The sequence below is a fragment of the Panthera onca genome, chromosome A2 (assembly GCF_046562875.1).
Source record: "Panthera onca isolate mPanOnc1 chromosome A2, mPanOnc1 haplotype 2, whole genome shotgun sequence".
Taxonomy (NCBI): Eukaryota; Metazoa; Chordata; class Mammalia; order Carnivora; family Felidae; genus Panthera; species Panthera onca.
Genome location: NC_138340.1, coordinates 9,799,648 through 9,814,351, shown reverse-complemented (window position 1 = coordinate 9,814,351; position 14,704 = coordinate 9,799,648). Strand labels below are relative to the sequence as shown.

The 14,704-nt window shown below is 56.6% G+C and overlaps 2 long non-coding RNA genes across 2 annotated transcripts; one reads left to right on the top strand and one right to left on the bottom strand.

The window, feature by feature from the left end:
• Positions 1–2: 2 nt before the first annotated feature.
• Positions 3–6,578, bottom strand: LOC132678288 (uncharacterized). Its single transcript, XR_009609542.3, has 3 exons — positions 6,465–6,578; positions 3,420–3,544; positions 3–280 (listed from the first exon to the last, which is right to left on the bottom strand). It is a non-coding gene; the product is annotated as an uncharacterized LOC132678288 (long non-coding RNA).
• Positions 4,969–8,860, top strand: LOC144615739 (uncharacterized). The gene is made up of 2 exons (XR_013554298.2): positions 4,969–5,085; positions 8,498–8,860. It is a non-coding gene; the product is annotated as an uncharacterized LOC144615739 (long non-coding RNA).
• The last annotated feature ends 5,844 nt before the right edge of the window (positions 8,861–14,704 follow it).

Sequence of the window (14,704 nt, the reverse complement as noted above, 5' to 3'; positions counted from 1 at the left end):
GAGGGGATGCCCAGGCTGGATCTGGGAGCTACCCCGGCCCTCCAGATATAGAAGGCAGGGGTCATGATGGGTGGATGGCAGTTCCAGGCCTCGGGGTCCACTCAACGGTCGATGGTTTGCCTGAGCTGCCCAAACTCACCGACAGGTTGAATGTTCCCCCAAACCCTTGGCAACTTCTCCGGGGCCGGGGGGGGGGGGGGGGGGGGGCAGGAGAGACTGGAGGGGATGAGGGACCTATTAACTCAGTAATTCAGCAAGCAGGACCTGTCTGCTCCAGGACCTGGAAAAAGCACAGGATAAATATAAATAACTGTAGATATTTATGTAGGCTTTGCTACATAGAGGCAGCAATACTGGGCCGTGGGCTTGTTTCTCCGCGCATCTACTCAAATCATCCTCAAAACGGTCCTGGAAGGTGCAGAGGACTCCTATTTGTCAGTTGGGAGACTGAGGCCAAAGGGCACCCACTGCTAGTGAGAGGCAAAGGAGGGATTCCTAGTGGCCCCAAGAGGTCTGGCTGCCAGACGGTTATTGCCCCAGGACATTGATGCAACAGAGATAAACAAGTCATTTTAATACAATGTAATACCTTCTGTGAGCTTCACTGTGTTCCCCGCAAGGCAAGATTGTTTATGAATCACAACAACCCCAGGGGGTTGTTCCTCTTTGCAAATTCGGGGCTAGCAGTAGGGCCACTTGGTCCACCGGACAGCGGAGAATCCTGAGGACTAGAGGAGAGACACCCCCCCCCGCCCCCCCCCCGGCCATGTGCCCCCTTGATGTGGGGGTACAGGGTCGCTCACCCTGGGGCTTCAAAATAGGCATCAGTCAAATCCCTGCTCAGACTCCCAACTGCACCAAGATGCTGCCCCCTCCCCATTCCCAGTCCCTCCCTCCAGGGGCCCACAGATTTGGGCTCCCACCCCCTCAAGGTCCCCCACCCCAACCCTCCATGCGCAGTCTCAGGAAAAGCCACCTCCAACCGGGGTCTGGGGACTGCCTGGGGAGAGGCCTTCAAATGTCCAGTCCCTTCTCAGTTTACTGGGAAATACTGAGGGGGTTAGGGATCCCAAGTGTGCTGAGCTTAAGTTAACCCCAAAACGCCCCTTGTCAAAGGTGGACTGAGCCAGCACAACTCTCCAAGCCAGGTCCCCAGATCCCTACCCAGAGCCAGCCCCCAGAGACCCTTGCACCCACCCCGGCCCCTCCCTAAAGCCTGACTCTGAAAGCCCACACTCCTATGGCCAGTTCCCGGGACCTGTCCTCTAAAGCCCACCCCCAGAGTCATCCCTCATAAAACCACCTTCAAAGCCCATCTTCAAAAAGCCCACATCCTCTAAGCCCTGCCTCCACACCCCGCCCTCTGAACCCACCCCTTCTGGCACCCCCATATTCCAGCTTCAGGAGCACCCAAGGCCACTAAGCCCCACCCCTCAGTCCCACCTCTAAAGTCAGCCTGCCTAGACCCCCATAACCCCCTCCCTACAGAGGCCCCAAGGCCACCCCCTTGAAGCCCACGGTCCTTAAGTTCTGCCCCTGTAGGACCTGTCCCCAAACAGGAAGCCATGGGAGGGGATCCTGGAAATGCTCGCTCCTGTGAAATTCCCCTACTTCATGAAGCCCCTTCCCTAGAGCCTACGTTCTTGACCTTGGCCAGGGATCCAGCCACGTTCCCACACCAGACTGGAGTTCAGAGTAGGGAGCCCTCCCCCACCACTCATCAATCCAGCCAAAAGGGCCCCATTGTGGGGATAGTTTGAGGGCCCCCCTTTACCAGGCTCAGGATATCTAGGCCCTTCTGAGAGAGCCATGTGGGGTCTCCTGCAGTGAAAATCAGGGTCCTAAAGAACAGAATGCCTAAAACTATGGGGGAGAAGCGTGGTTCAGGAAGGGAAGTTTATAATAATAATGCTTTACCTACATCACTATTATTAGGATACCCATTTTATCGATGAGGATGGTGAGGCTCTAAGAGTTTGGAACAGAACTCACCCAGGTTCCTCAGAAGCTTTGTTTGTGACTATGACTATGGAGCTAGAATGAGGGGTCATCTGGCATAAGGTACTGGGCACAATGGTGGGGAGACTCCTCAAGCCACCCTTTTCCTTCTGTGTCTCCTCTCTGACGTCATTCCTTGAGGGCTCTGACCTTGACCTACCAAAGAGGGAAGTCCCTAAAGGGGTTGTCTCCAAGACAAGGACCATCAGAGGGTGCCTGGTCCGGAGGGTCAGAGCCCAGGTAGGAAGGCAGGGTTTCCAGCCAAAGGAAGGGGTGGGAGGAAACCCAAAGCCCCTATAGGCCCTATGGAGGAGGGGTTGCCTGGGGCTTACCCTGGGTCTGCCTGTCTGTCTATGGTGGTCAGTGCAGGCTTCTGCCCTTGCCCTTGGTGTCTGTCTGGGTCTGACTGTGCCCCTCATGGGCCAGTATTTGTCTGGATCTCCTGCTCTGTGTGTGCTCCTGTCTGTTGCTGTCTGGGTCTGCCTGTGTGCGTCTGCCTCTTTACATCTGATCTGTTAGCCTAACCCCTCCAAGTCTGGGTCTGGCCCTTGGTGAGGGTTGGCTCTGCTCTGTCTGCATCTCACTCTCTGGACTTGGGGCCCTTGGGGAGGTGGGAGAGAGGAAGCTGACCGTTCCTCCCATCAAGCGTCCTACGGCTTTCTGAAGGGCCAACTGGGCTTCCATTTGACTTTTTTTTGTTGTTGTTTTTTTTGACAGAGAGAGAGAGAGAGAGAGAGAGAGAGAGAGCTTGCACGGGGGAGAGGGGCAGAGGGAGAAAGAGATAATCTTAAGCAGCCTCCACGCCCAGCACAGAGCCCAACACAGGGCTCCATCTCACAACCTTGGGATCATGACCTGAGCGGAAATCAAGAGTCAGATGCTCAGGGATGCCTGGGTGGCTCAGAAAGTTAAGTGTCTGACTTCAGCTGAGGTCATGATCTCATGGTTAGTGAGTTTGAGCCCCGTTGTCTGGCTCTGTGCTGACAGCTCAAAGCCTGGAGCCTGCTTCACAGCTTTTGTGTCCCCTGACCCCCTCCCTGCCCCCCCGCCCCTCCCCCGCTCATATTCTGTCTCTCTCTCTTTCAAAAATAAGTAAAACGTTAAAAAAAAAAGTCAGACGTTTAATGGACTGAGCCACCCAGGCATCCCCCTATCTGACTTTGAAGCCCAGCAGAGTGAAGATGGGGGGCTGTTTCCTACCCCAACCCCAGACCCTGATGCAAGGAAGGAGGACTTTTCAGGGCCATTTTAGCCCTCATTCTGCCTCTTCCTGTTCCTTAGTCCTTGGGAGAGCACCCCTCCCTGCCCCCCCCCCAGCTCCCATCCCAACTGGGAGGATCTGTCTAGGCAGGGGGTTGGGAGTGATGGGTGAGGGGAGCCATCCCAAAACCACACCGACCTGCCCCCACACCCACCCTCACCCTGAGCTCCAGAAGGGCAAGGCAGCAAGGCAAGGCAGCTGGCATGGGTCTGGGGGTCAGAGTTGGAGGTGAGAGGTCCCAACAGAACGTGATGGGTAGAGACGGAAGGAGGCAGGTCTGTCAAGCTGAAGAACAGGGGCCAGGGGCGCAAGGTCAGAGGTACATGGCTTCCAGAGGGTGTCTGGCAGCCTGCACGTCTTTGTGCGCCCCTCTCTGTATGTCCACGTGAGTGTTCCTGGTTGCACGACCCCGTAGTTGCTCCGGTGTGCACATGTCCCTGTGTGTGTGCCCTTGTGTGCGTGGATAGACCCTGGTGGGGCACGTGCAGGAGGAGCTGGTCAGGGCCTGGCCGACAGAGCCCATTATGGAGTGTGTAGCAAAAGTGCACTTGGAGGTCCCCAAGTGGAGTCCCATCGATGGCCCAGGCTGTGTAGACTGGGGGGAAGGGGACTCCTCATCTCCCTGATACCTCCATGACCTCTCAGGTTCCCACCTGCCCTCCCCATGGCTTCCTCTCCACCTGCCCGCCCTTTCACACAGGGTCCTCAGCCAAGGGGCTCATCTGTCCCATCAAGACCTGGGGGCAGCCGGTGGGCTGGGAAATCCCAAGGCTACCAGATACGGGGCCAGAGATGGAGGAGGCAGAAGGGTCCAGCTTCTCCGGGGCTAGGGTGAGGGTGGGGGTGGGGGAGGGGGAGGGGCCTAGGGCAGGTCGATGGGAAATTCAGACACTTGTAGTGAGGTTCGTGGTGCAGGGTGACCCTGGGTCTGGGTCAGGGTGGACTGTGCCTGCCAAAACTCGGGCAGCAGCTACCAGTGGACCTGTAACTGGGGGTCTGCAGTGGGCTTGGGCTCCTAGCTACTCTGCTGGGCTATTCGGGGGGTTCTGTGGGTGTCTGTATATCCAGGTGGGCGTGTGCTGTGGTGGGTGGCTGTCTATGCCAGTGGTGTCTTTGTGTCGGCACAAGTGTCGGCACTCCCGTGGGCTTCTGTTTGTGTGTGGATGTCAGTATGACTGTGGGTGTGTGTCAGGCTAATTGTGAGTAATTGCAGGTCGACGTGTGAGCCAGCGTGTGTGGGTGTCTGTCGTCTGTCAGTGTCACTGGGGGTGACTGTAGTCTGTGTGTCATCTGATCATGGTACCCCCCGACCGCCCTCACTAAAATGTCAGCTCCAGGAGGACAGGGATTTTGATCTCTTGCATCCCAGTGCTAGAACAGTGCCCGGTACATAACAGACGCTCAATAAACAAGTGTTGGCTTTACATCCAGGCGACTGTAGATTTCTGCTTGTCCCTCTGTCATTTTCCCGTGGGTCTGTGGGCCATTGCGCGTGTGTTACTCTGTCTGTGTGTTGGTATTGTAGGTGTCGAGGTGTCTAATCAAGTGTTAGGGTAGGTGACTATAGGTGTAGATACTGCTGAAGGGTTCACATCTGTCTGTGGGTGACAGTGTCATAATGGGGGTCTAGGAGGTCAGTCTTACCATGGGCCACCGTGTGTCCTCACGTGCAGCTGTGTTACTGGGGATCTGAACGTGTGTACGTCACGATCATGATGACCTGATGTCAGTGTCCACACACGCCTTATATCAGCTGTGTGTGTGTGTCCAGTCGTCTGGGGGACTGCAGATCCTTGCTTGGGCCGGCACGTGGATGTCTACGATGTGTACGTGTGTCTGCCCCAGTTCTTATGGATGGTGGTATCTATCAGTACATGGGGGGGGGGGTTAAATCTTTGTGGTAGTCATGGCTACCCTGGGTGACAGCCTGCGGGTGCCCGTGCCACACTGAGCATCCGGGTGTGTGTGCGCGTGCAGTAGAGAACTATGTGAATGTCCACGTTTTAGGCAAGGCGGTGTCTACACTGCGGCCACTGTCGGCGATGGCTGCATTTTTCAGCGTAGCAATGTTTTCCAGCTGTCAGCCCTGCGCGTCCTCGTCATCGTGGGTGATGTGTGTGCCCACGTGGCAGTGTTATCGTGAGTGACTGTGTGTGCGAGCGTGCGGATGACTGTTCCCGCAGGTGATGGGAGTAACAATAGGGATGATGTATGTCCACGTATAACGTGTGGATTGGGAGACTTCATCTGGGATTTGGGAATATCTAACTGTGGCTCCGTAAATGTATCTGTGAGTAGTCCAGGGCAGGGGGATGGGTGGGAAAGGAGATGGGGGGCACTTCTCAGCTCCTATCAGCCAATAAGAGGTCTTCATCCCCCCACCCTCAGCATGCCCACCAGGGCGAAGTCCCTGTGAAAGGGGTCCTGTCGCTTTAAAAAGGCTCCCCGGCAGTGGGATTCTGGGCCATTTTTCCCTTCTTCGGCCAGTTTTGGAGGGCGTGTTCCTGTTAGTAAACCTTGGCCCCAGTAAATACCCTGCAGCCTCCGCAGGTAATGACAGGCCGGCGGGGAGCCCGCGGAGGGCGCCAGGGCTCCTGCAGGCGGCGCCGCTGCAGCCGCGGGGCCACGGCCGCAGCCAGGCCCTATGGGGGCACCCCCCCACCCCGCCCGAATCGCGCCTGGATCGGTCTCCGCAGGGCCCGCGCAGGCCCGCGCGCCCGTGAACTTGGCCGGGGGCGCCTTCCCGAACGCGTGCGCCGGACCTGAGCTTCTCCCAGCCCTGGATATCGGAGGCCCCCACCCGCTCTGCGCCCCCAAGAACAAAGCTCGCCACCGCCCGGCCCCGGGGCCTCCCCGTGGTCAGGTGTCCCCCATCATGCAGCCCCTCCCGGCGGGGGCATCTCGGCCTGCCCTCCCCCTCGGCGGCCCAGCCTCGGGTACTTGAGGGCCTGTCCTCTTTAGGGCGTCTGGTCTCCCCGGCTCCCCTTCTCGAGGAAGGCGAGATGCAGAGATGCCGCCGGGGCCTCCCCGCCCCCCTTCTCCAGCCTCCGCAACAATGGAGGGCCGGGCTGCAGAGGCCAGGGCGCCGGCCCCCGGGCCGCGAGCAGGTGCGCGAGGGGGCCGCAGCCGGGTTCCGCCGCCGCCCCGCCCCGCCGCGCCCCCTCCCCGCGGGCGGCGCCCCCGCCCGCCTGGCGCCCGCGCTCACCTCGTTTTGGGCCGCGGCCGCGTCGCCCCTCTTCTTTCCAAACCCGCCCGGAAAAGCCCCCTGAGCCGAGGCGCCTGCACGGGAAATTGCATTTCGGCGGCTCCCGGGCTGGGCGGGGGGAGGCCCCCCCAGGCCGCGGGCCGGGGGAGGGGGCCGCGGGGCTCCGGCGCCGGCTCGAACCCGCGGCCGCCGCCTCCCGCCCGCCCGCCTGTCTGTCTCGGTGACGTGCCCGCGCTCCCCGCCGCTGCCGCCGCCCCCTCCCTCCTCCCCGCGCCTTGCCGGGCGGTGGGTCCGGCGGCGACCGTGTGTGCCCCAAGGCCTCCCGCCAGGCGCACCGGGACGCACGCGGGATACCCATGGGGCGTCAGGACGCAGCTCCCGGGGCCCGCGCGGGGGACACGGGGGCGCGAGCGGGCACACGCAGGGACCCAGACGCACGTAGACCTCAAAGGCGCACGGGGAGCACACGCGCACAAAGGCACGCGGACCACAAACACAGGGAAGGGTGCGCAAGGGGTTTCCAGACACACATACCCGCAGGAGGGGATGTCAGGACACGCGGGGACACCGGGGCACCGGCCATACGAGGATGTCCATAAAACTGAGCTACACAAATAGGCCCAGGGAGCACACAGACACATGCAAAATACAGACACATCGCTTCCACAGGACAGGATTGTTCAGAACTGAAATACACGTAGAGAGGAGCCCAGGGGCATGCACAGAGAATACCAAACGGGCACATACACAGACTCACCTCGAAGGGATGGCCACAGAACACACACAAGATGCACAGACATACAGGGATACACAGAGAACCGACATACCTCCCCACCCACCAGGTGCAGTCATGGGAACACCTGGAAACACAATACCCCAACACACATGGATATACACGCAGAATAGGAACACATCTATAGAGATATGCCAGGCACACACAGTCTCAGGGACACACACAGACACACAAAGTTCACAGACACACAAATATATGCTCAATGACTCATGTACAAAGGGCAGAGGCATGCTAGAATTCATAAAACCAACAGTCATACCCACACACACACACAAAAACCCAGACAGGTCCCCAGGGCACAGGGGTCCATAAGGACACAGTAAATACAGGGATATCTGGGGACACGTGTACCTCTGACCATCTGGCATAGGCATGCACACAGGCCACATACAGAAGGTAGACTCAACAGTTATACACAGGTCCGGGGGGGGGGGGGGGCTCCCCTGTTCCCTCACATACACGCACATCAGGTACACAGGCACACCCGGCAGGAAACGGACACTCGCTGAGACTCCCACCAGGGATCCACACACAGGTATTCCCATATACTCCGAACACACACTCATAGTCCCTGCCTGCTGTGGCCATGATGGCTGCTGGTTGGTGGAGGGAAGTCACCTCACCTCAGGGACCGTGAGGGAGCCAGGCGGCCTCCCCATGTCCAGGGCTGAGCTGACAGATTTCTCATTCTATTTATCCCCCCATCTCAGTCTGACAAGGCGTCAGAGAAGCCTTTGTGTGCCCCACTCAAGCCCAGACTTCAACCCTTGTGGAGCCATGGCCCTGCTCTACCTGGCCATATCCCCCACCCCCCGACCCCCGCCGCCCCCGCTTCGGCCCCCTCACCATAGTCCTGCCCGAGTTTCCCCTTCACAGCTCCACCTTCCCCACACCCTGCACCCTTCCTCAGGTCTGCCCGGAAAGCCAAGCTCCAGCTGGCCCAGGCAGGTGGATGTCCCTAGGATCCCCCAGAGGCTACGGGGGTCCAGGTCTATTCTATGCCTGACTCCCCCCAAAATGGGGGATAATTCCCTGAGAGGGAGAGCATGTAAGGAAGAGGACAGGAGTAAATACTAATTGGGCCTTCGTGGGTGGGGTCGCCTCCCTCGCCCTTCCCTCCGATAACTGAAAGGAGGGAGAGGGTTACTCTGAAATGTACAACACTCATTCATTCATTCACGGACAATCATCTCAGACTCTTCCCAGCAAGCCAACGAAATGAATATTGTGCTTTTTACAGACGGGCAACTGAGGCCCAGAGAGGGGCTGCCCCTTGTCCAAGGTGGCACAGCCTGGACAGCAGCAGAGCTGGAATTCTGCCCGAGGCCTTTCCCCATCTCCTTCCCTGCAAGGATTGGCCCGAAAAGCGCTCCGAGTTCTGCCCGCTGAGCTTCCCGAGGCCACCAGCAGGGGGCAGCAGACTCCAGGACCCTCCCCTCCGTGAGGGCAGGCTGGCGCTCAGCTCCCGTGGCCTCCCACACCCCCTACCTCTGGGCAGCTGGGACCCCGCCTGCACCCCCAGGCTGGAACCTCCACTGCCGAAATGCAGAGGCCCCAGAAATAAGGAGCTCTTCGTAAATAGAACCGACGTCCCCACAAATGCCTCCCTTGCACGTGGTCCCTCTTAATGGCTAGCTCTACTCCTTCTTGCTGCAACATGTTGTTGGGCGGGCGGGCGGCCTCTGCATTCCTGAACCGGGTCAGATCAGGAGAGAGGATTCCTGGAGCCCAGTCCAGTGGTCAGCACCCTTCCCCCGCTTCCTGCCCCTAGAGTCCTCCGAATATCCCCCCCGGGGACCAGAACAGGATGGGAGAGGCAGTAGGGGAAGCCCCAGTGCCCCAACCGCCTGGTTCCTCTGGGCGTGGGAACTGCCCTACCCACCCCAGCCCCAGCCCCCAGTTCCTGGGGCCCCTGCCAGTGCTGACTCATAGGGGACCCAGGGCTGTGACTCAGCAGCAGCCCTTCTTGAACTTCTTGAGAGATTTCCCACCCCATGTCACCTCCTGTCCCCCTGGGGGTCTTCTTAGAGACCCAGATGTACGCCAGGCAGGTGCCTGACAGCTCAGAGCCCCAGGCCCAAGGGGTCCCCAAGTTTGTGGCCATGCGTACGCATGCCAGGTCAGCGGGGGTCTCGGGTGGTGGCTGCACGTGCCCAGATGGGTGCGTAGCTCGCACACTCAGGAGTCAGCCAAGAGAAAAGCTTGAAAAGGCAAGACCCAGACTGTGAGGATGCCTCCCTTTGCACCCCCACCAAAGACTGGAAAGGGACAGTCCAGGGCCAGGACGAGGCCCTGGGCGGGAGTTTTGCTCACTCCAACCACAAACCAGCTTCTCAGCCATCTTCTCAATCTGTGGAAATGGCAGCTCCATCCTTCCAGCCGCTTGGGGCCAAAACCCTTCTTAACAAAATGCAGCCCGTTAATAAATTCAGTTACTGTCCCTCCTAAATGCATCAGAATCCTACTCGCCCCAGGGCCCCCACCAGGTCTCCTCCTGGTCCCATGCAGTCACTAGCTCCCTGCTCTCCTGCCCCAGCTTCACACAGTCTGTCTGGTCCACCCCCAGAAGCCCGAGGGCACCTGGGATCAGCCGAGTCAGGTCGCGTCCCTCCTCTGCTCGGAATTCTCCATGCTTCCCATTTCACTCAGAGCACACTCCTCCCCACAGCCCTGCACACGCTATCCTGTCCCATCCCCCCACCCCCGCCCTCACCTCCTCCCTTGCTCGTTCTGCTCTGTGTACACAGGCCTCCTCGCTGTTCCTCAAACACACCAGGCACGGTCCAGTCTCAGGGCCTTTGCACTGGCTGTTCCCTCTACTAGGGACTCTCTTCCCCCAGATACCCACATGGCTGCCTCCTTCAGGTCTGTGCTCAACGATCACCTCCACAGTGACACCTTCCCTGCCTGTTTAAAATCACACCCCCTTGCTTTATCCTGCCCTATTTTTTCACCCATCACCCTGTCACCTTTGACCACACTATATGTTTTACCGCATATCTCATTTCTTGTCTGTCTCCTGTACTCACGTGTCAGTGTCAGTTTCTTCAGGGCAGGAAGCTTTGTCTTGATCATTGTTGTGGCACCAGAGCAGAGTCTCAGACAATTATCTGTTGCATCGATGTATTGATAATTACCATATTCCTGGCATGCTGGGGAACAAAATAGATATGGCACCTTCCCGCCACTGTTTGGGGGTGGGGGGGGACAGTCACATAGCTAGCTGATAGTAATGAGTTCTCAGGGCTGAGAGCTGGAGGCACGAGTGAGTACGGGGTGGGGGGGCATGGGGGCCAGCCTAAGTATGGGGTGCAATCAGGGAAGCCTTCTGGAGGAGGTGGGGCCATGCAGTGGCCAGGGAGGAGTTTGGATTATAAGTAAGACAGGAACATTTGGAGGGTTTTTATTTTTAGTTCAGTTTATTGAGGTATAATTTACAGAGAGTAAAATTCAGCCTTTATACAATTCTATGAGTTTTGATAAATAAATATAGCTGTGCAATCACTGCCTGGATCATGAAAAAGCAGAGTCTTTGGGAGGTTTTAAGCAAAAATACGTCACATGTACCAGGTCATGCACCCTGCAAAGGGGACAAGGTTGGAAGCAGAGGGCCAGCGGGGAGACCAGTGTGGCTGTCCGGGAGAAAACACACGGGACTGGATTAAGGTAGGGGTCTGGAGGAAGGTGGGAATGGGGAGCCCAGGAACTGGGGCCGACAGGGCTGAGGGAGAGAGAGAGAGGGAGAGCGAGAGGGAGAGCGAGCGAGCGAGAGGGAGTGAGGAACCAAGGACGTGCATGGGGACAGGGTGAGTCAGAGACACCTGTAGGACTTCCTGGAGGAGATATTCAGAGGAGGGGTCATCAATACACGGTGAGCACAGCTATGCCTGGGGAGGATGGCATTTGGGAGGAGGAGGGACACCAGGAGAAAGTAGTGTCCCGGGGCCAAGGCAGAAGAGAGCAAAGGTGACAGATGTTACCCAGAGATAGAGGACAGCGATGGCTGAGGAAGTCGGGTGGGCTGGGCAACTTGGTGTCAGCGATGTGCCCAGGCAGCTCCTTGAGAAGCAAAAGAGAGGAAGGGCGCCTGGGTGGCTCAGTCGGTTAAGTGTCCCACTTCACCTCGGGTCATGATCTCACAGTTCGTGAGTTGGAGCCCGGAGTCAGGCTCTGTGCTGACAGCTCGGAGCCTGGAACCTGCTTCAGATTCTGTGTCTTCCCTCTCGCTGCCCCTCCCCCACTCGTGCTCTATCTCTCTGAGTCTATCTCTCTGAGTCTCTCAAAAATAAATAAACATTAAAAAAAAAAAAAAAAAAGTAAAAGAGAGGGAAGGAAACCAAGGCAGTGGTTCCAGCACAGCGCTCTTCAGCAGAAGGCTCTGGCAAACCACAAACGCAAGCTGTCACATGCGGAATTCTAAAAACTTCGAGCAGCCACATTAAAAAAAAAAAAAAAAAAAAAAAGGGCAAAAGAAACAGGTGAAATGAATGTTAATCATATATTTCATCTACCCAATATACCCCAAACAGTACCATTTCAACATGCAATCAAATAAAAATTAAGCAGATTGTTGTGCTCGCTTCGGCAGCACATATACTAAAAATAAAAATTAAGCAGATTGTTTACATTCTTTAAAAAAAAAAAAATCCACACTGGGGGGCACCTGGCTGGGTCTGCCGGAGGAGAGGGGAGACTCTTCATCTCGGGGCCGTGAGTTCAAGCCCCATGTGGGGTGTAGACATTATTTAAATAAATGAAAACTTAGGGGCACCTGGGTGGCTCAGTTGGTTAAGCGTCTGACTCTTGATTTCAGCTCAGGTCATCAGCTGGTGGCTTGTGAGATCGAACCCCAGGTTAGTCTATGCTTCCAGCTCAAGCCTGCTTGGGATTGTTTTTTTCCCTCTCTCTCAAAATAAATAAACTTTTTAAATAAATAAGAAAGAAAGAAATAAAATACTTAAAAGATTTTTAAAAATCCACGTTGACGGCATATCTCAATAGCCCTGGGTGATCAGTGGTAACCTTCCTGGAAGGCTCAGGTCTACACCTGAGGGGCGCCTGGGTGGCTCAGTCGACACAGCATGTGACTCCTGATCTCCGGGTCGTGAGTTCAAGCCCCCGTGTTGGAAATATACTTACAAAAAGTTTATTTTTCTCAAATCTTACTTAATCTCCCACACAAAACTTACACAGAATGTTCACAGCAGCATTATTCATATTAGCCCCAAAGTGCAAACAACCCAAATGTCCATCGACTGATGAATAGATTTAAAAATGTGATGTCGGGGCACCTGGGTGGCTCAGATGGTTAAGTGACCGACTCTTGGTTTTGGCTCAGGTCATGATCTCACAGTTTGTGGAATTGAGCCCTGCGTCGGGTTCTGTGCTGATGGCTCGGAGCCTGCTTGGGATTCTCTTTCTCCCTCCCTCTCTCTCAAATGATTAAATAAACTTAAAAAAAAAGGGGGGGGGGACGTGTCCATACCACATATTATCTGGCAATTAGAAGCAACAAGGTAGTGATACATGGTCTAACACGAATGAGCCTTGAAAAGTGAATGAAGCCAGTCCTAAGTCACACAATAGGAGTCCATTCATACACAGGGATAGAAAGTTGATTAGTTGTGTCAGGGGCTAAGGAGGATGAAGGGGAAATGGGGGGTGACTACTAATGGGTATCTGGGTTTCTTTTTAGGGGGATAAGAGTGTTCTAAAATTGATTGTGGGGGTGAATATACTAAAAGCACCTAATTGTGCATTTTTTAAATTTTTTTAAATGTTTATTCATTTTTGAGAGAGAGCACAAGCAGGGGAGGGTCAGAGATAGAGAGGGAGACACAGAATTCAAAGCAGGCTCCAGGCTCTGAGCTGTCAGTGCAGAGCCGGATGCGGGGCTTGAACTCTCGAACCCCAAGATCATGACCTGAGCCAAAGTTGCACGCTCAACAGACTGAGCCACCCAGGCGCCCCCGATCCACCCAGGTGCCTCCCCCCCCCAGTTGTATACTTTAAATAAGGCATTTGTATGGCATGTAAATTTTATCTCAATAAAGCGGTTGTAAAAAATGATTCAGGGGGTGCCTGGGTGGCTCAGTCGATTGAGCATGACTCTTGATCTTGGGGTTGTAGGTTTGAGCCCCACACTGGGTGTGGAGATTACTTAAAAATAAAATATTTTTTTAAAAAGTTTCATCTTGATTACTGAGTGTTTGGGTGTCGCTGTGAATTGTGGGACCCGATCCTGCAGAGAGAGCCTCACTCTCCTCAGCCACAGGGCCCTGCTGCTCCTTCCACACCAAGTTCAAGGACAGCTAAGGTGGGGAGAAGTCCCCACTGTAGACAAGGAGTCCCCACTGTAGACAAGGCAGAGGGGTGGTAAAGCCAAGGAGACATGGCCAGATGTGCACCCCTCTTCCTGCCAAAAGCCATGGGTTTCCCTGAGCTGCAGGTTCCCAAGCTGGGGGGGGGGGGGGGGTTGGTTGGAAAGATGGCTCTTCCTGGGGTTTTCACAAAGCCAGAATCCAGGCCCCCCCCCCGCCTGCCAGCCTTACTAGACAGCCTGACTCAAGTTTGTCCACTCTGTGCATGTGACCCTCTGCTGTCCCCGGAATGACTCAGGCAGCCTGGAACCCCCTTCCGTGGGGGGGGGACCCCCGGCTGCCCACGGTGACTTTTCACAGACATGGCGGAAACCGGCTGTCGCCTCCCAGGCCAGGCAGGGCTCCTTGGGGGTAGCCTGCCAGGCAGGGCTCCTGGGGGTAGCCCATCAGGGTCCTGGCCCACATCCCACCCTCCAGAGGGGCTTAAGGACTGGAGGAGGGGGTGGGGAACTCTTCTCAAAGGCCCTTTGTGGGAGCGGCTGGGGGGGGTCTGTCGGGGGGGACCCCGCCCTGCGTGACTCACTCCTCATTGCTGGGCGGTGACTCAGCCCAGGCCCCCCTCTGGCCAGCTTGCAGCAGGTGCTGCCAGCTCCGGCTTGGGGATGGGGGCCTCTGCAGCCGTCTTCATGGCATCCTACTCTGAGCCTGTGACCCACACCCATTTCCAGGGGCACCTGCCTTGCGCTGACCTCCTTGCCCTGTAGGGCTCAGACCACTGAGAAAACTTCCTACACTTCCTCCCCTCCTGGCACTGAGATGCGCCAGCCATTGTCTCACTATTGATTCATGGATCCTCAAACCACCCGTGAGGTAGGGAATTCTTGCTACCTCCTTTTACCAGATGGGGAAACTGAGGCTCGGTGTGATTCCCTTGCGGCCCAAAGACACAGGAGATCAAGCCGGGTCGGGGCTATACCAAAAGCGCTGCTCCGGAGTGTTAACGGGGTAATAATCCCAGCTGCCTCGTGCGCCAGAGCAGGGTTACTGCATCCTGCAACGTGGACTCCATTTTATCGATGAGCAAACTGAGGCAACGAGCACGTAACTCGAGAGTGAGAGGCGGGGCC